The sequence below is a fragment of the Pelodiscus sinensis genome, chromosome 14 (genome assembly GCF_052426305.1).
Source record: "Pelodiscus sinensis isolate ZL-2025 chromosome 14, ASM5242630v1, whole genome shotgun sequence".
NCBI lineage: Eukaryota > Metazoa > Chordata > Testudines > Trionychidae > Pelodiscus > Pelodiscus sinensis.
Genome location: NC_143065.1, coordinates 20,646,955 through 20,669,070, shown reverse-complemented (window position 1 = coordinate 20,669,070; position 22,116 = coordinate 20,646,955).

Below are 22,116 nucleotides of genomic sequence, written 5' to 3'. Positions count from 1 at the left end.
CTTCAGGTTCTTAGTATCTAAATGCTGACATATTTCTTTCTCTAGAAGTTTATAGCACTGCCTAGAGGCTAGTAGAATTAGTTCTAGAATCTCTGGAACACTTGGGGTGAAAGTGGTAAATACAAAATGGAGTAGAATGATGGGGTTGGAAGGACAGCTGAAGAAAGAAGCTTTCACATTCCTTTTCCTAATGAACCCAATAAGTTTGAACAAAAATCTTAGCTCTGATCCCACCAAACCTTAAGTGCAGTTCATAGAGTCAGAAGAAACCTCAGAAGATCCAGTCCACCCCCTAGCTAGGAATGTAGAACCCACTGCCACTGGAAGATATGAGTATCAAGCCCCTTATTTCTCACATACCAAGCAAGGAGCCTACTTCTTAAGCTAACTTCCTACCTGTATAAGACCAGATCCAAATATCACCGTTGGGTGTTACAAATATAGTAGCAGCACTCATATCCTGCTGTCCTCCCATTCTGAGGCAGTGTGTGTCTTCGCTATCAACTGCGCAAACACTGATGTGTTCAGAAATCACAGAGATTTGCCATTACAATATGTTGCTTGTGAGTTTAGAGATGTAAAATGATTATTAAATTGTTCTTTTCAATATATACATTCAATCAGCAGCTTACCTGCGTTCCTGCTTTTCCTTCTGCTTTCATGGTAGATTTCTAAATATTCCCCCCTCTCAACATACCTCACTTCTGAAGCGTACAGTTGCGAGCTCCATTCTTCGCAGCCAGTCAATATTGTTAATTACTTGGCCAAAAGAGTTGCTGTCAAGTGACCTAACGCAGTCTGACCCACAGGAACTGAACATTTTCTCCACTGCACTCAAAGCTCCTGTCAACATTGGGAACCTGACCTGACAATTAAATCCGGTTTTCTGTATGGCAGTCCGAAGAACGACCACAAAACAAGCACATCGAATTGTCATTTTAAAAAGCAGGAGGCCCTCTGTTTTTAAAATTAGACTCATGCGAATATACACAAGGGCAATTACAGGTTTAATTTGCATGCTTGGCTACTGCAGCCATACTCATGATTTGGGTAGCTGTATGTATGAATGGGCAGTTATGTCTACGTGCCCATTTCCACACTTACCTGAATCTCACATGCAAATTTGGTGCATAATTTTCAGATACCCTTTTGCAGGCCTTGGTTTGAAAGTACGGCACTAAGAGAATACTGTAGTATCAAGTGGTTTCACTGGAATCCACAACAGAGCAGTGATTTATGCATGAGTCGTAACATTTTGGATACAATTATGATCAGTTAAACTCAAGTGTCATGAGGCTAAGTTACTATTTCCCCCAAAATCTCACTATATTTTACATAAAGAGACCACATGTCATAAAAAACATCAAGCTTGTAAATGGCTCAGACTCTAAATGTCAGGCTGCAAAGCTACCTTTAAAGATTAAATCTCTGCCCTCTTCAAAAGGGAGAGGGGATCCAAAACACTGAGACCCTCACAAACAAAGTGAAGTTTACCTCTCACAAAACGTATCTAGCAAAAACATGCTTGGTGCTTTTCTGTTGGAGCTGCCCTCGATAAAATGTGGGTGTCATTCGAAAAGGGCACCATTTCCAATGAATTCTGAAAGTGTCACACTGAGTATTGATCGATCAAGTCTTTCCGTCAGCGTGACCAGGGCCAGCAAAGAGTTATCCCTGTGATCCAATTTCTAGAGCTCACCGACACCCTCAGTCCTAGGCAAAAGGCATCAGCAAATGGCAGGAGGAGCTGGGGATGGTGGTAAGAAAGAGGGTGGGTGGAGAGAGAGTTAGTCTTTGCACTGTAGTCTGCTTGTCTAAGCTTTAAATGTTATTAGCCTCAAGCATGGCATCCCCATTGTGCAGAAAGGCTGCTGTATTTCTGGCTTTTGAGTTGCCAGCAATGCCGAGACATTTGTAAGTCAAAAGTGGGTTCTTATCAGCAAGCTCTACCCAGATAAGATCACATTCTTTATGATTCCATCTGTGCTCAAACAGTTTTCTCTTTCTGTCTATGTGTGTGTGCACATAGTGCAAAGATGGCCAAGGGCAGCAAAAGCTACAATGCCATTTCCTTTTAAATACAAATGAAACAAGAGTAAAGTATTGGAATACACTGATATTATATAGGTTGAACCTCTTTAAATCAGGACACTCAGTTCTGGCAATATCTGTGGTCCTACAGGACTTTGGATATTCCTGGACCAGAGAGTCCCGGTGCAGGGCCAGCAGCAGAGCCCTGAAGGAGCCAGGACTCCAGCAGGGTGGCTGCAGAGGGGCTGGCGACCAGAAGCCCTGCCACAGGAGTCTGGCTGGGTCGGTGGCAGAGTGGCCAGAGTGCCAACGGGCTGCCAGTGGGGCAGAGGGCTGCTGGCAGGGCCAGGAACATTGGCAGGGCAGCAGGGTCTTGAGTAGAGTGGGAACCCAGTAGGGCTGGCAGCAGTGGGGGAACCAGCAGGAAGGCCAGCAGTAGGGGAATCAATAGCCTTGCTGTGGCTGGAAGCCCAGCTGGGCTGATGGCAGGATGTGGGGAGCTGGCTGGAGGTCAGCGGCCAGGCCAGGAGTGGAGCCGGGCTGTGGAGCCAGTGGCAGTGGGGCCAAAAATGAGTTTCCCTTGTCTGGCAAAATCCCTTGCTCTGGTCCCGAGAGTGCCGGACCAAGGAGGTCCAATTTGTAGTATAAAGTCTGTAGTGAATAATACATAAAGGCTACGTCCACACTGCCCAGTCTTGCGCAAAAATATATGCAAATGAGGCATGCCTCATTTGCATACTTAATGAGCTGCCATTTTTGCCCAAGGGGCTTTTTGCACAAGTCTACACTGCTCCTTCTTGCACAAAAAACCCCTCTTGCACAAGAGCCATTCTGGCTGAAAATAAGCGGCAGAACAGCTCTTGCGCAAGGGGGGTTTTGCACAAAATGGCAGCTCATTAAGTATGCAAATGAGGCAGAGCGATATTCATCGCCATGCCTCATTTGCATATGTTTTTGTGCAATGGAGCGTAAGGTAGACGTAGCCAATGAGTTTCATTCCAGTTACTCCGGAAGGCTTGATTCTTGGAGACAGCATTCCTGTTTGCTGAGAGCTCATGGAGTGCCTGACACAATTTAGGTATGGATATACTTTTTATGTATTAAAGACACAGTAAAAATTTTGTGACTTAATAATTCTGTGATGACCTCTTACTACGGATATGCCATACTGATGGGTGAAGAACCTAGGTAGGATAAGAATCTAGATAGACAGCTTATTGATTTCCATGCAAAGTCATCTGAAGAAGTGGGTTGTGCCCACAAAGCTCAGGATACCATCTACATGTTTTGTTAGTCTTTAAGGTGCTACTAGACTATTAGTTGTTTTTTATATTTTCCCTGTTACAGTCTAACTTGGCTACCCCTCTGAAGCTTTTGAACATACAAAGTGAGGTAGTCCAAAAAGGAAGTCATTGTCTTACATTTAAAGAATTCTGGTAGGATGTTCAAAAATGAATGCAAGGGTTTTATATATATTCCCAGATTCTTCCTGTTACAAAGTTAGGAGAATGTCCTAATTTATTCCATTAAACAAACAAAGGTATCCATGTAAAATCCAAGCACAAGGAAATTCCCCTCTCTGGATATGTTTGTAATAGAAATTAACAATGATAAGAAAAACTGTGGATGCAAATGAGAAATGGAATTACTCTTTGCCTCTATCAGGTTAGTGCAGAGCTACAGCATTTGCAAAGTCTCAGAGAGATAGCTGTGTAAGGGTATGTCTAGACTACATGCCTCTGTCGCCAGAGGCATGTAGATTAGGCTACCAGGCATAGGAAAATGAAGCGGCGATTTAAATAATCGCCGCTTCATTTAAATTTACATGGCTGCCGCACTGAGCCGACAAACAGCTGATCAGCTGTTTGTCGGCTCAGCGCGGTAGTCTGGATGCGAGGGTGTCGACATCAAAGGCATTTGTCGACCACCCAGGTAAACCTCATCCCAGGAGGCATACCTGGGTGGTCGACAAATGCCTTTGATGTCGACACCCACGCGTCCAGACTACGGTGCTGAGCCGACAAACAGCTGATCAGCTGTTTGTCGGCTCAGTGCGGCAGCCATGTAAATTTAAATGAAGCGGTGATTATTTAAATCGCCGCTTCATTTTCCTATGCCTGGTAGCCTAACTACATGCCTCTGGCGACAGAGGCATGTAGTCTAGACGTACCCTTAGTCTGTATCTGCAAAAGCAATGAGACTATGTTTACACTTGTGGCTTCTTGCACAAGTACAGCCATTCTTGCGCAAGAATCCACAGAGTGTCTACACTGCCCATCTGCTCTTGTGCAAGTAAATGTACAGTACGGCATGATAAGAGACAGCTTCTTGTGCAAGAGCTATGCTGTTTTCTATCAGGTGTAAGCTCTCTTGCGCAGATGCTCTTGTGCAAGAGGGCAACGTGGATGTTCGGCAAACGCGTACTTGCACAAGAATTGGCCTCCAGTCAAAAACACAGGTGGCCTCTCCGATACTCCATACAGGCAATCACCACTCATTGGTTCCCCCTAGTTGCCCCCCCCCTTAAAGGCACAGGCACGCAGCACAGCCATGTGCCATGTGAGCCCAGGTAGCTGCCAGAGGGAGCAATGGCAGCTGCCCAGCCTCAGCCAGGTCCCTCAGATCCTGCTGAGGAGCCTCCCCAGAGCACCCAGCAGGCTCACAGGGTCACCAAGTGGCGGACTCCATGCTGGAGCACTGCTTAGGTGATTGCCCTCCTGGACCTTTGGGGAAAGGAGGAGGTCCTCCGGGACCCCAAGTCCAGGAGGAGGAATGCCCAAATATTCTCTCAGATGGCCCAGGCGCTGGCCACACAGGGACACTTGGCCCAGACCCTGGAACAGGTCCAGGACAAGGTGAAGGACCTGCACCTCACCAATGTGCGGGCCAGCAAGCGTGGGGGTGGAGGAGCCACTGCCTGTCCCCATTACCACCGCCTGCAACACATCTTGGGGGACAAAGGGACCAATGCCCTGCTGGCCCAGGTGGACACAGCAGTGGTCACTCCACTGGTCTGAGCCAGGGAATCGGAGGAGGAGGGAGACTGGTCCATGGACGAGGAGGATGAGGCGGAGGTGGCAGAGAACAGCAGCCAGACATCCCGGCCCAGCAGCAGTCAGGATGTATCCTGGGCATCCTCAGAAGCTGGCAAGGGATTGTCTGGTGAGTGCAGTGGCTACCATTCGCAAGTGTGCTGGAGAAGGAGGGGCGGGGGCGGGAAGAGGGCCACAGGGTGGGGGAGAGGTAGCGGCACATGGCACAGCCTGACCACATGCTGTGCAGACGCATGCAGCACATGAAACCTCGTGCAACTAGGGATGCCAGGTGTCCAGTTTTGAACCGGGCAGTCCAGTATTTGAGCTTTCTGTTCGGGAAACAAATTGAGAGGGTATAAACGAGAAAATATAAATGTCCGGTATTTTCTAACTAAGATGTAATGTAGACTGTCATGTAATGTCAAGTGTGTCTGGTATTTTTGTTGAAACTATCTGGCAACCCTACGCGCAGCCAGACCAAGTGGCACAAAGAAGAGGCAGCTAGCCCCAGCACATGCCTGGGACCCCAGGGATTCTGCTCGACCAGACCGGGGAGGGGGGTCTGGCCAGGAGTAGGCCAGTCCCAAGGTTGCAGGCCTGACCCCACACAGCCTAAAGGGTGCTGCACACAGCACATATCCATGGCCACCTCTGGAACACTGTAGCTTCCCCTGGGGAAGGCACAACAGGCCCCCCAAGCACATGCATCCCCCCTGGGGGCTCCTGGGCACCTTTGGATGCCCCCTCCTGCTGCTCCTGGGGAATTCCCACCCTGGGAGGAAGGCCTCCCCCTTCCCCTCAATAATATTATGGAGCACACAGCATACCAAGATGATCTCCAAGATGTGCTGCACCCCCATGTCCAGGCGGGTCAGGAGGCACCTGAACTGTGCCTTCAGATGCCCAAAGGTGCACTCCATGGGGTTGCGGGCCTGGTCCAGGTGGGCATTGAAGGTGGCCTGGCTGTGGTCCAGGTGGCCAGTGTATGGCCACATCAGCCAGGCCATCAGGGGATAGGCCGCATCCCCCAAGATGCAGACTGGCATCCTGACATCCCCAATGGTGAATTCCTGCTGGGGGAAGTAGGTGCCCGCCTCTAGCCTGTGGCACAGGCCTGAGTGCCTGAAGATGCGAACGTAGGGCCCGGCCGGACCACCCCACATAAATGTCCTGGAACTGGCCCTGGTGGTCCACTAGCACCTGGAGCACCACTGAGCAGTAGCCCTTCCGGTTTATGAACCAGGCCGCTTGGTGCTCTGGCACCCGGATGGGGATGTGGGTCCCATCTACGGCTCCCCCACAGTTCGGGAACCCGAGGCTGGCGAAGCCGGCAATGGTGGTGTCCACATCACGGGGGCGGATCACCCACTGGAGCAGCATGTCATTGGTGGCGTGGAGAACCTGCAGAGGGGCACATGGAGCACAGGGGATGCATGGAATGAGACACAGTGCGTACATGGGCCCCTGGGGTGTGCTCACCCTCCCTTTGATGGCCCCTCCCTCCACACAGGCCAGGGCCGTCTGCCCCCAGGGATTTCTCTCCCCCCCACCAGTGGGGCTGTGTGCAGGAGGGACAGCATGATCCCCTGGGTGCGGGGCTTCCCACTGCCCCTACAGCCTCCCCCTGTCCTGTCTGGCCCCTTCCCTCCCCAAGGATGAGCCCGTGGTCCATGGAGGGCCTTAACTGCCGGACGACCGCGCCAACAGTGGACCTGCCCACCCTGAACTGGTTCACCACGGAGTGGTAGCTGTCTGGGGCGGCCAGTTTCCACAGGGCAATCGCGACCCTCTTCTCCACAGGGATAGCGGGGCGCAGGAGGGTGTCCTGCTTCTGGAGAGCAGGGGTGAGCCAGGTGCAAAGCTTGTGGAATGTCCCCCTGCACATCCAGAAATTCTGCACTCATTGCTGGTCGCCCCATTGCCCCAGCACCAGGCACTCCCACCAGTTCCCACTGGTGTTGTAGCTCCAGAGGCACCTGTCCAGTGGTGGGGTGCGGGTGCCCGAGTCCAGCTGCAGCCGTGACGAGTCTCCAGCTCCTGCTGGAGCAATGTGGCTCCCTGGAGGAGGAGCTCCACAGCCTCTATAATGGCCATGAGGGGACGTTGCTGGCTGGGGTCCTCCTCTGGCTCCATGGCTGTGAAGGTGGCAGCGAGGGTGCTCAGGGGCACTTGCCAGGAACAGAGGTGACAGGCGCTATTGTGGCTCTCGCTCCCTCGAAAGGGGTGCCTGAGCACGCAGCCACAGGGAAACGGCCGTCCAGGAGTCCCTTTAAGTACGTTTCCCAGTGGGGGTCCGGTGCATGCCCACAGACTCTGCTGGTGACCTCTTGACATGGCCGAATTTCTTCCGGAGACACGTTCTTGTGCAAGGGCTTCTCGCCAGTGTGGACGCTTTCTTGCGCAACAGCTCAGCATTCTGGCCAGTGTGGATGTTTGCTTGCGCAAGAGATCTTGCACAAGTATACTTGCGCAAGATGTTCTTGCGCAAGAACCCGCCAGTGTAGACATAGCCTGAGAGATTAACAGATTTATTAAGGCATACGTTTTTGTGAGTAAAACCTACTTTATCTGAATTACCCACAAAAGCTTATGCCCTAATAAATTTGTTAGTCTCTAACGTGCCACAGGACTCCTTGTAGTATTTGAGGAGAAAGTGGGATGAACTCATAACAAATACATAATTTATATGAATTTTATAATTATTGCTTGCATATATACTGTTACTCAGGACTGAGGCCTACATCAGAGCAGAGCTAGATTAATGTTTCCAGGTAATAAACCCCTAGTGTTCCATATATTGTTTTTTTTCTAATGCTGTTTTTATATCAAAGTACTAAATTACATCTTTAAACATTCATAGAACTTTCAGCATAATTTTAATTGCATGCATGTTTTTGCTGACTAATGCACTTGCTTGTTTGCATTCCTGTCTATTTATATTACAAGTTGTGATTTATTTTCAGTGGAATGATGTACATGTTGCATTGATTACAGTAGTCTGAAAATCTTTGTCAGGTGATGCAGACAAAAGGCAGGGTAAACAACACCCTTCAGCCCAGCATGCAATGGGGCAGATCCTCAGCTAACATAAATTGTCAAAGCTCCATTGAAATGAATGGTTCAGTGTAGTCAATTGGTCTCTTGACAATTTACAATCTGCCCTCTTGTTCTTTCAGATGAATTGGTAAGAGATGAGTTACTTTCTAACCCATCCCTAAAGGGGAGTACAGGATGAACCTATGCTTTTCATTAATAAGTTTCCAAAAAGCAGCTCCTCCAAAGCATATCTCTGGAAGAGGCACTGAGGCCATATAGAGAAGTAGTCTCCATTTGTAGAGGATTACTCTTAATTCAATGGTCTGTTAAGGAATGTTTCTGTGTGACTACTCACCTTGTGTTGGCTTGTCTTGCTTGGGCAGATAAGTCACATGATACAATCTTCTTTTATATGATTGGAAGAGTGTTCAAACACTTCCAGCACAAAATGTTTGTGTGTTTGCATACCAATATCTAGTTCTGTGAACAGTGGCATCTGCAGCTTTCTGTGAACATTTCTGTCTGTACAACAGGACTTTCATGTCCCTTTTTATGAAGTTTTTTGCTCCCCTCAGGCAGTGTACAAGTTGCTCTGCTTGGTTATTAGGGGGAGAGGGCGGAAGGGGGAGAATAGAGGCAAATCTCTTACCTCTTCTTATCCCTACCCATCTCCTTGACATCTATTCGCTCAGAAGGGTGAAAAATCAATTTACAAAGAAACACCTCCTCTTGTGTATCTATATCTGTGGGGGGAGGGCTAGGCCTGAGGCTGCTTGGTGTGCTCTGCGTTGTGTATCTGTGAGTGCACCTCAGACCAGACCCACTCCGACAAATCACCAGGAACAGGCTTTACTCTGTAAAATACATAGAACAGGAAAACAGTTCAGCAGCCCCTCCTCTCAGCATGCAGCCTGTGAGCTGCTTCTAGCACAGTCCTTGCTGAGACCCTGCTGGGGGCAGAGGGCACATCCTGGAAGGAACCAGGGAGTTCTCCCAACATGCCGCAGTTTGTAGTCCACAACTTGTACTTCCCAGGGCTGCTGCTGAAACACACTGGACCTTGGGCTACATATATATATTTAGAGAGTTTGTGCATCTGTCTGCGAGTCCACTTCTTCAAGAATTCCTCCTGAATGATAAGAGCTAGGGCCACCAAATTTGATGTGCAGCTCCCTCTTACCCTAACTGAAAGCAAGGTCAGGGTTTGCTTGTTCCAAGAAAATGGGAAGTGCCTGGAATGGGACTGTTTTCCATAACATAGAAAGTGAGGGAACTGATCCGGGATAGCTATATGCAAAGTGACTACTGGGGACAGTGAGCACTGACAGCTAAGGTATGTTTACGCTACCAGACAAAGTCAAATTAAGATACACAGGTTCAGCTACATTAATTGCGTAGCTGAAGACAAAGTCGCTTAATTCGGCTTTTGGCACTGTCTACACTGTAGGAAGTCGTGAGAGCAGGACTGTCAGCATCGACTGGAGTGCCCCTCACATCAAATTAGCTATCTTAAATAGACTGTTAATTCAAACCCTGGAAGATCGACAGCAGCAGCTCTGATCTCCCTGTGTAGTGTAGACATATCCCTATACTGCACAATGACCATTGGGTGGCAGCCACACCAGGAAGAGAGTGGCCAGCTGGGGATGGGGCTCTACAGGGCTGGCTACCCAACCTGGTAAGTGGCTCCCTTCAGGAGCGGCCCGAGGTCAGCTGCAGCAGCTGGCGCCCTAGGCGGGGTGGTGCAATTGGCGCCCCTGCCTGCACGGCTGTCAATGGCAATGACGTCATCACGGGGCACTGGGGCCAGCAGCGCCCTAGGCAGCTGCCTAGCTCACCTAGGCTCATGGGCTGCCTCTGGCTCCGCTACCGAAAACAGTGCAAGATGAGGGGAAGCCCCTAACCACCAACTCACCTGCCTTGGACTTCTACCCCAGGACCACCCCAGGGACCAGGAAGCACAGCCTGGCCCCCATGCAAGAAATGCCCCCTTGAGAAGCGGCCAGAAACTGGGCCCAGCCCTGGACAGGCTGTAAGCCAGGGGGAGCCACTGGAGGCTGGGGCCAGGCCCTGGACTGTTGTCCACCCTCCCCCCGACCAACTACAGACCTGGGAGGTGGATGGTGGATGGAGATTTGGGCTGGCCCCCAGAATCTCACCCCCAAACCAGCTGTAGGCCAGGGGGGCAGCTGGAGGCTGGGGCCAGCCCCCTATGTGCCGCCACCCCAGACAAGCTGCAGGCTGGGGGGAGGAGGCACTGAAGGACAGAGTCTCACCCTCCTGTGGCCACCTGTGGGAGGGGATGGCTCCAGTAAGCTTTCCCCCAGCCTCCCAGCTGTGTATCAACAAGTTCTATTTAATGTTTGAATCACTTTCCTTCATATATTAATACAACCTTTTTTACCTTCATTTTTGAAAAATATAATCATTTAAATAAAGCATGTACATTTTCCTTTTATATTGCAACCGCTCCTACCAAACATTACTTCACTTAAAGACCTGAGCAATTCCGGGTACATCTGCTAATAAACAAACAAGCAAGCAAGCAAGCAAACAAACAAACAAACAAATGAAAACAAACATTCCAGCCAAGGAGTTGAGGAGTTGGCCAGTTTTCTATGACCAAAAAAGTTCTTAACAATGTCTATTTTCGGAGATCCTGAAAACTAGTAAAAATTTTCAAACTCTTCATTCCTCCACCCACCCCTCAAATTGGGTTACTGAGTTTTTGATCAGCATTAGTTAAAAAAAAAAAAGTCAAATGCGCAGGTACAGGGGAACTATAGCATGTAACTATACCAGGGTTGCTTCAGTCAGATCAGCTCTTTATTTGGGTTTATTTTTGTAATTCCCCCCCACCCAAAAAAAAACCCTACAGTAAAATAAAGTATCGTTATTGACCCCATTTTAATTAAATGTGAACAAAACTTAGGCACAATGGCATGAACTAAAGAAAACAATAGAGCCTCAATTGTAAATTTCCTGGATTTAAAGATATAAACACACACAGGATTGATTGTGGCTACCTTTCACTGGTGTGTATGTACACACACACACACACACACACACACTGTATGTATTAGTATATGTACTGCATACACAAAGGCCTAAGGAGAAGCCTAATATGCCCATCATATCATGGTATGTGGTGTTCAAAAAAAGCCTATGATGGATGCAAGAAAATAATCCCATACAGTAATTTTACATAAAATGCCCCATGCTGAGTTGCTCAATAATGAGGTACTGTATAACCATTCTGCTGAAAGTCTGATAGTGATGTTTAGAGAACATGTCTTTAAGACACACCTGTTAACATGGAAGAATGAATAATATGAGCCTAAATGAATGGTGCCAAACCTGTTATTCACTTAGGCTATGTCTAGACTGCAAGGCTCTTTCGTAAGAGGCTTTTTTAAAAGATACTTTCGAAAAAGCCTTTTTTGAAAAAGAACGTATAGACTACATCCAGTACGTTCGAAAAAGCAAGCCACTCTATCGAAATAGGGCACCCAGGCAGTCTGGATGCTCTCTTTTGAAAAAGCACAGTTTGCATTACATAGCGCCTTTTTTTGGAAGATCACTTTCAAAAAAAGGCATTTTTCCTCATAAAACGAGGTTTTCCGTGGTTGAAAAAACTGCCGAGTTCTTTCGATTTCCTTTGGAAAGAATGCGGCATAGTCTAGATGCACGGGAAGTTTTTTTAAAAAAAAGGCTACTTTTTTCGAAAAAACCCTGTAGTCTAGACGCAGCCTTACACCGAAAACGGAGAACCACATGTATTTATATCTTGGCCTTTGTGAGCAAGACAAGGGCTCAGCAACAGGCGTTTAAGAACAGTCTTCCCTGGAAGAAGAGGATAAGCAGTAGTACACTGAGCCTGAGGAACATGCAAATCCTTGAGGGGAAGCTGCAGATGTGAGGAAGACGGAAGCTGCCGTGGGCGGGAGCTATGCCACAGTGAAGATCATTTCTGCATTAGAAAAAAAAAGTGATTGAAGAGCACTTATGTCTAGGCATAAGTGGACAAACTTAAAACACGTAGGCAGCCTGCTATGGGGACAGCTGCGTCTGCCTCTTCTGAGTATTTTTCCTTTCACAAAAAGTCACTCGTGCTAGCTTTACTTATCCATGCCTGGCACAGCTTTGTCTCCTGGTGTTCACCTCATTCATGAAAGAGTTGGGAAACAATACCTTGAATAGAAAGTGTTTTCTACATTATGTTAAACCCTTTACATAAAGAAAAAGTCCAACTGTTGTGTAGAAAATCCCTTCCCCTCTTGGATCAATTCTTGCTACCACTAGGCATTGAGGCAGTTTTGATTCGGTCTCCTGTTGCCTTTCCTTTAATGAAGTGGCACAGCAGGCCCAGAGAAGGCAGCTGCCAGGGTGTGGCTGGCAAACCACCAGTGCAAATGAGTCAGGAGGGGCCCTCATAGCAGGTAACACAGAACTATTTAAGTCGTGCCCTTTAATCATAAACTCAGGGTTCAAAGCATCATTAGGCCGGTGACCACCGAGCTCATCTTAAGGTGACAGTCACTCCTGGCCTGTCTGCAGACTGTAAGGTTAGTGTCCATCCATCTCAGAGCAGTTTGACCTTGGCATCTCTACCCATTTTACAGCCAACAAACATTTCCCATTGATTTATTGATTTCTGTCTGCCTGGGGAAGGAGCTCAGAACAGAGTCTATGTGCTCTTGCAGCCTCCTTCATAGATTTTTTTCTCCCCCCCCACTTTTCATCCAAGCTGTATTAGCCGGCTGTGGTGAAGCAGGAATTAGACCATGTGGGAGCCCAATTTGCTAGTGGTGAATGTGCCAGGCTCCAGATGGAACATCAGCTTTTCACCTCCCCACCCCCTAGCCAAACCATCCCTCTGTCTCTTTTCTTCTTTTTCTTTCATGTTTTCTTTTATTCACCCTGACTTTTAAAAAAATCAGTACCAAAAGAGACTGTAAGGAAGAGAAGCAGGTTAACTAAGAATCTTGTACTTGTATTGCCTTTTCCCTATTATCATCTGATGTTGAAGGATGTGAGAATATGAATCTCTAAAATGAATATGTCTGTTTGTATTGGATTAGAAATAATTTTTTTTTGTTTCAGAGTTAAAGTTATAGTTCAATTTCACTGTGATTTTTAAAGACACAAATATTTTTTAAAATCTCCAGAACATCTGGGGGGAGGGGGAATGAATGGCTCAAGAGACTTGAATTGGGAATAGAATATAGACTTTTTTTTAACCTTTGAGTTGCCAGATCAAATTAAGCTCAGTGGTGACTGAAAATTACCACTTGATGGTTGTTCAGTTGCAAAACAATTTCCAGTTGCAAAACTAGGGCACACTACCATTTATGTAGGCAAAACTTCTGACTCTCAGGGTGTGTCTAGACTACACCTCTCTGTCAACAGAGAGATGTAGATTAGGCACATAGAAATTGCTAATGAGGTTTACAGGATCTGTTGAAAAAGGCTTTATTTTACAGATCCATGTCCAGACTGCCATTTTTTTCGAAAAAACTCTGTTTAAAAAAAAAGTGTGGCCATGTTTATGCTATTGAGGTGCAGGATATTTAAATCCCTGCGTCATTAGCAATTTCGATGTGCTTGATTTGCATCCATCCCTCTGTCGACACAGGGATGCAGTCTAGACGAAGCCTCAGAAGGGTATTTTTTCACACCTCTGAATGACATAAGTGGTGCTGATATAATTGGTAGTGTAGACATGACCTTAGTAACAATGGCTGGATAATGCTGAGAAACTTTCTCCATCAGTTACCACATTGCACCTCTCCTGTGGGAGCAACTTCCCACAGTCCTACTCAGCCTATTTCGAGGATAGTTTTGGAATGAGTAATCCTGCATGGCTTGGTTCTGGATTCCCATTTGGCCCACATTCAGTTCCCTCAGAGCTGATATCTGTTGCCACTTTTACATTTTGTCACATGCAAAAAGATAAAAATTTCTGAATCTCTGTAAGACTTGAGCTGCATAAATGAATACTGTAAGCCGAAAATTCATGGGCCATTAGTATCATAACCTTATATTTTAAGATAATAATAATGGCCATTTTGGGTCAGACAAAAAGTCCATCGAGTCCAGTATCCTGTCTTCTGACAGTGGCCAATTCCAGATGCCCCAGAGGGAATGAACAGAACAGGTAATCATGAAATGATCCCCTCCCTGTCTCCAGTTCCCAGCTTCTGACAAACAGAGGCTAGGGACGCCATTGCTGTCCATCTTGGCTAATAGCCATTGATGGATGTATCTTACATGAGTTTATCTAGTTCTTTTTTGAACCTTGTTAAAGCCCTGGTTTTCACAACATCCTCTGGCAAGGAGCTCCACAGGTTAACTGTGTTTTGTGTGAAGAACTACTTCCTTTTTTGTTTTAAACCTGCTACTTATTAATTTCATTTGGTGACCCCTAGTTCTTATGTTATGGGAACAAGTAAATAATGTTTCCTTATTTCCTTTCTTCACACCAGTCGTGATTTTACGGACCTTTATCATATTCACCCCTTAGTCATCTCTTTTCCAAGCTGAAAAGTCATTCATACCATAATAAAAATGGTTCAAAATATTTTATACATAAGAAAAAGTCTATGCAAATATATGTACAGTAGGCAGAATATACAGGTTGAACCTCTCTACTCCAGCACCCTCAGGATCTATGAGAATTTGCCAAACCACAGGAGGTCAGTATTGTTTAGCAGCATTACCAATACTTACACTGCTTACTGGGCACTCTGAAGACATCTTTGGGTTAATACCAGTACAGAACTCTTGAGAGCCAGGACTGGTGGCTGTAAACAAACTTTAGGAGACCACAGGAAACTTGGCCACACCTGTGATAAGTGGACATCCGTCTAACTAAAATAATGCCAGACCATGGATATTGCCAGGCCAGAGAGTGCTGGACTAAAGAGGTTCAACCTATTTGCTTAAGATTCTTGTAGGTTATATCTGATCCTTTCCCCAAGCCTATCCTAGAAGCTGTAAACCCCAATGCTTGAAAAATATGCTTGAATAATAGCCAAAGAGCATTACAGGCAAAATATACTCTCATGCTCACCTATAGTTTTATTACAACTGCTTAAAGTAACAATCTTTGCAAATCATGTGTGCAAATTCATTTCAATATCATAGTGCCTCAGTACAATGCATGCATCTGTCTTTCTAATTTGTACACAAGACATCTGGAGGAGTGTATTTTTATTTTCTTTGTTCTTTGCTAGACTGTGGTGATATATTTAAGCATTACACCTAAGTTGTTATAAAATCATTTTTAATCTTTTACTTTAAATGAAACTTTGAAACAAACTGAAATGAATGAATATTTCTAAAGGAATAAAATGAAGGGGTTGTGAGAAAGTTTTTCCAGGATTGCCCCTTAGTCTCTCCTAGGAGAAAGTGTGCAGGTTGGGAATTCCAACATCTGGTGGCTGAGCAGAGTATGCAGTCAAGTGCAGGAGAGATTGGGAATGATGATCTGGACTATTTATGTGGTTAAACTGCAGTTGGCTGCTAGGACTGTTATTATTTTTCTTGTTGTGATATTCCTTTGGCTCACTTTCAATGAGGAAATGTATGCTCTTGTATTCATCTGGGAATAAGGTGATGTGCAAATCCCTCCTGAGATCCCTAAGTTAATGTGAAAAATGGCTCTCTCTGTGCTTAAATATCCATGCCGCTGAGAAAACCAGAGAAGAAGCAGAACTCGCAGCAAAAATCACACTTATCCTATTTCCACAGCTGCTCTCTCCAAAGCATTTTTTGTGACTATTCTAAGCCCATTAATTACTAAATGTTAACATTTGATTTGTTGATTGTAGCATTTTTTGCAATGAATAACTTGCTCTGGTGAGTTCTTACATGTATTCTCTTTTCCAAACATTACAACATGGAAAAGAGCATCATGGACACGATTTTCAAAGTGCTGAGTGCCTGCAGCTACCCACTGACTTCAGTAGGCATTGTGATCACACAGCTCCTCCAAATTATCAGGACTTGCACATGGATAAAGTGGTGATGTTTGCTCTGTGATAACTAACTAATATCTAGAAGAAAACCCATTGTAGGGAGAAAAGTGCAAAAAAAAATAAACATTCAGTTAAATGTAAATCTCAAAACCAGCTCCTCCAGCTAGTGGAGTGCTTGGATCCTAGATATGGGTTTGGGCCAAATCTCATCTTTCAAACCAAGCAATTGAATTAATACATATTTAAAGCTGGTCCAGAGTTTGGGAAATGTAGACCCAAGTCTGATCCCATAGGATATATCAGAAGTGACATTACAGTAATATTTATGTGAAGATCAGAATCTTGCTATCAGCCTCACTTCTCACAGCTCTGTTAACCTTACATAAGATGGCTAGATAAGCTAGTATGCAAGGTAGAAGAAGAAAAGCAGTACAAATCTCATCCTAGTTTTAAACCTAATCTAGGCTTTTTACCAGGTAAAAATGTATTTTGTTTCATGCTTAGTACATCCCTGTCCTTCAGGTCTAATGAACCCTCAAAACTTTTCTGAGCTCTGTCTCCAAATCTCAGTGTGTCAGCATCACTCTGCTGGTCATACTGCAGTTCCCGGTTTTTGGAAGAGGAAAAGGAGTGCATTTTCTGTGGTGTCCAGGGAAGCATGTAATATTTGCCATGATATTGTAGCTATAGCATTCTAGTAAAAGTGCTGCATGTAAGAACAATCACTAAACAACATAACTAGGGAGCCTATTGCAGGCTGAAGTAAGGGCGCTGGATGGGTAAGGAGCTGTTATGGAGCCAGGAAACTGGGATGGTCTTCTATACCTGGCTGGAGTAGAAGGAGGGAAAAAGAAACATTGTGGAGAGGGTAAAGCTAGGTGAGGCAAGGTGAGGCAAGACCAGTGGTGAAATTAAAAAAAAATGTTTATAGGTACTGTCCTATTGCAACCTGGGTCCCTGCCAGCTTTTTTAATTGTTCCCTACTGGCTTTTGCTACAGTTCAGCCAGCTCTTGCCAGAGCTGCGCATCAGGGTGCACTCGCTTCTTTTCACCTCTGGGCACGACCTCAAAAGGAATGGAATTGACATGCAGACTTTTAAGGGATTATATCTGGAACAAAAGCACACTGAGATCGGTGGCCATATTCACACTGATTTCAATGAACTTATTAATAGGCTTTAATTGCTGCACTGAAACAGCATGGAGTTTCTCTCTGTCTGTAGACAATTTTAATTTCTGGGTATCCACTAAAACTTTGCTCCTACCGAGCCTAGCTGGACTTGATGTCTGTCAGTCAAAAGCTCATGGTCTGGAGATGTAAATAATGGCCGTGCTGTTTCAGACTATTCAATGGACATGATTGACAGATCCTGCACACTTCTTACTGGGGAAGCAGTTTGTTTACCTTGGACAATTCACCTGAACATGAATTTCCTTAGCTAAGTCTCAGCTGGCAGCAAATAGTGTGCCGTGTGTGGAGTTTTCCATTGATTCCATTTTGGGTTTTTTTTTTGATGGAAACAGCTGGAATTTGAGTTTCTTGGAGTTACGATGAGTTACATATAACACATTTCAGCTCAGCCCTAGGAATGGGGGAAGTACAACAAAAACAACACTAAAACTAATTCTGAAATGGAGGAGAGTGAATTGACATATTGAGTATATACTATTGGTACATGATTTATTGGTGGCACCCTATCTTATGACAGGTCCGCTTCTGACCTGAGATTCCTAACACAGCAGATCATATAAATGAGCCTTAACACACAGCTTCTCTTTATACTTTTATTATTGCCTCCATGAAGCAAAATTTCCCCCAGAGTTCCCATTGGGCTGCATGCAGGACACTGCTCTCAATGTGCCTTACAAGAGTTGATTGAAAAATGGAATTTCCAACCTGCATGAAATTCCAATTCTTCAACACTTGCTTTTGCCCTCAGCCAGGATGAAATATGACATTTTTTTCATGGAATGTAAAGTTCTAAAAAAATTAGATTCACAAATGTTGAAACATTTTTTTTATCTAAAAGAAACATTTTGACGCTATTGAATCCCCACAAAACATTTAATTGTGGGTCATTATTAATCTGCAATCACCTGAGGGAGTCGTAGTTCAGGGTTTCTCTTGCTTTCATCTCCCCTATGGGCCTTACTTCGTGGTCCACATCTATCATGATGCACCAGGATTCTACCTGTGGCTGAGCCTGCCATAGTTCATCATGGATAGGAAACACCAGGCGAATGTGCTGCTAGAATTCCCAGCCAAGCTCAGTGGCTCAAATGCGTATTTGTGAGGAATCACTGGTCCTTTCTCCCTGCAGACTGAACAGTAGCCAGGGAGATAGCACATCACCCCTTTTAACAGCGTAGCTGGACTACCAGGGTATGTCTACACATCAAAGCTAATTCGAAATAACAGCTGTTATTTTGAAATAACTTTCCTAGCATCTACACAGCTAAACCACTATTTTGAAATTAATTCGAAATAGTGGAGCACGTACTTCGAATTTGGTAAACCTCATTCTATGAGGAATAATGTCTAATTCGAAATAGCTAATTAGAAATAAGCACTGTGTAGACGCTTCATCCCTTCCCAGTTTCCCCTGGTGGCCACTCTGGGCCAAACTAGGAAAACTCCTCTCCTTTCCCCCAGCCCCGGAGCCCTTAAAGGGGTAGACTCTGGCCAGACGGCATGTGCCCGATCCAGGCCTGTCAGCTGTCGCTGCCCCTGACCCAGTGGCCCCACAATAAGCCGGGCAGCCAGTGCCAGCCAGCTGTCCACCACCCAGTCCCCCAGCTCCCAGGAGCCAGCCAAGGGCCGACGGCAGGTGCCTTCCTGGACTAGTGCAGAGATCATGGACCTCACTGAGGTTTTGGGGGAGGCCTCCAACGTCCACAATCTCTGCACTAGATGGAGGAATGCAGCCGCCTATGGCTGGATAGCTGCCACCATGGCCACAAAAGGGCACATGCGCACCCAGAAGCTGGTGTGCATGAAAATAAAAGATTTACAGCAGGTGTATGCCAGAGCCACACAGGGCAGTTTCCCAACAGGGGCACACACCTGCCCCCATTTTGGTGACCTGGACCACATACTGGGAGGCAGGACAGTCCGTGCCACCCTGGGGGGCACCAATCCGGGAGCAGAGGGCCCTGACCAGGGTGTGGAGGAGGAGCTGCAGGAGCCGAGACTGAGGATGCCATGCCACCAGGACTCCCGAGCCGTTCCAGCAGCAGAGTCACCGGGGTCAACTGGGGAGGCCACAACATGTGAGTGCCATCACTGTCCCCTTATTGGTGTGTGTGTGGAGGGGGAGAGGGAGACCAGGGACCGCGCACATGGGCCTTGCTTACCATGGATCACGCAGTAACCTGTGCACGTGCAAGCACGTGCCGTGCTACCCCTGGGCAGGTGGCTCCAGCTGGCTGCCACACAGGGGCCTTGGCCTGATAGCCACACGCATGTGTGAAGAGACATGACATGCTTCTGACCGCGGGACAGGACACAGCAGGACGCCTTCCCTTTACAAGCCCCCTCTATACAGAGGCAGGGGACATCTCCCCCCACGTCAGCCGCACTATACGTAGCACAGGGGCATGGGTGCAAACTCGGGAGTGGGAGCTGCCCCAAGGATAGCCGGACATTCTGAACATGGCCTCTGTGCAAGCACATCGAGTCTGACGGTCATCCTTACCTCGCAGAGGGGAGCTGGGCTTCATCCACTGTGTTCCCAGGGATAACTGACCACTTCTCTTGTTTCTCCACAGCCGCACCAGCTGCGCATGCAGGGCACACCACTCTGCCTAGGACATGCTCCTGCACCTGAGGGCTCCGCAGGACCACCTGAACACTGCAGGGGTACTGACAGCAGCACCTGGGGGCCCTGCGAGCCTGGCACCACATCGTGGAGTACTGGGTGCAAGAAGTTCAGGAGCTCTGGCAGGAGCTGCTTGCCCAGGGCCATGCCATCTGCCAACACCTGCAGACCCTGGTGCAGAGCATGCTGCCTCCTGCCGCTCCAGTGCCTGCTGCCTCCTCCCACTCCTTCTCCTCCTCCCGCTTCACCCTTCCCACCCTCCTCAACCTCCACACCCTCCTCAACCTCCATCTCCTCCTCCCCATCTCCCTGGGGATGCCGAGGCCCCTGCACCTGCTGTGCTGGGAGACAGTTGGCCTGGCAAGACCCCCACCCCTGAGCCCTGAGCTTCCCCTCCCCCTTCTTCCCCTTGTGTCCCTCTTCCAGCTCCCTCTTCCCAGGTTTCTCCCTCCCCTCTCTAACCCTTTTTCCTTCCCTCTCCCACCTCCTTTCCCCAGTCTCCCCAGGGTTTCATCCCCCCCCAGCTTTGTTAAATAAAGAGTTTGTATTTATGAACAAACGTGTTTTTTATTTGACCTCAGGAAGAGGGGTTGGGGGGAAGGGTGGGTAAGTGGAAGGATGTGAGGGAGGAATGAGGCACAAGCCCCCAGTGGGGCAGACCAGGGAGGCTCTTAGTGCTCCTCGGGGTGGAAGCTCTCCCGCAGGGACTCCTGGATACTGACAGCCCCCCAATGGACCTCCCGGATGGCAGCCTGCAGAAAGTGCAGCCAGGCTGGTAGCAGCGTGTCCATGAGAAGCACCAGAGTGCCCAGGGGCAGCTCTGGATCCATGTTGCAGAGTGCTGTGGTGTCCTGAGTGAGGGCATCCAGAGCATGCATAGACACAAATGCTTTGCTGTCCCTCATCGAGGTAGACAAGCAAGCAGGGACACCTGAGAACCAGCTGCCCATGGGGCGGGAGGCGGGGGAGGGGTGTCCCTTTAAGCACAGGCCTTAGATAGCCTCAGGCAGCAGCCTCACACAGTAATTCCTGACCTGATGCCCTGCTTGACCTGGTTCAGGATGGCCTTAAATGTGAATCCGCGTCCCCTTAGTGTGGACATGGTGTTTTGAAATAGCAAAACACTATTTCAAACTGCATTTTGTGTGTAGATGCGTTATTTCAAAATGTCTTATTTCGAATTAACTGTTTTGAATTAAGATATTTTGAAATACCGCTGTAGTGTAGACATATCCCCAGAGAGAATGCACTCTTTTGTGTGGCACTAAGACAATCTCTGTGCTGCCCAGATAAAATATCTCCAGCTGCCACTTCCTTCCAACAATGCACCTTCTCCTTCAGGAACCTTATTTTGCTTTTATGTTAGGCTTTTGGTATAAATATTTATATTTTTTCTGGTTCCTAAATTTGGGGGCAGAAAAGATAGTTCAGACCTCTTGATATATATATCACGAGAGATCAGAAACAAATCACTGGAAACAGGCTATGTAGTCCCAAGCACCAGGATGGAGAATAGAAGCTGCTTTCCAGCATTACCAAAAAATGAATGCAAACTGCACATGCAGAACCATTTGCATGCAGAAAAAGGGAAGAAGTCATGGTATCGACTAGATCTAATACAAAATACAAAGATCCAGGACGTGCCAAAATTCTTCGTTGGGCCCAATCCTGCAGCAAATACTGTGGTCATTTGAGAAGGCCATCAATACTAATGGAATTATTTTCCATAAATAAGGACCTCACAAGAGAGCCCATACTTTCTTTAATCACCCAAGCTGTACTTCTGCACCTCACTCATATTTAGTAGAAAAATGCCAGAAAACACTGAAAACCAAAAGCTGCAATTTCCTGGGTCAAGACAATTTAAAACAAAGTACCTGCTTCATCTGCAAAATGGTAACGTTCTGGCTTTGCAAATACCTTTCTGTTGTCATAAACACTCACATACATTATCAAAGAATGACGCTCAGAAGTCTTTATGACCGAAGTATTGTGATATATAGTTCCTGTGTCAAAGGATTTCAGCTCATTTACTGAATTGCTCCATATTATCTATAATGCTTTGAGAAGATATTAGCTTGATTTGGTTTTGTTGCCAATGATATATCTTCCCTTGCTTTTAGTTTTTCTGATCTTTTCCCTATCACTCTTACTCTGTCCCCTGCAATCTCTCCCTTCCTCTTCAGTTACCTTCCATGCAACCTATTGCGTCCTGTT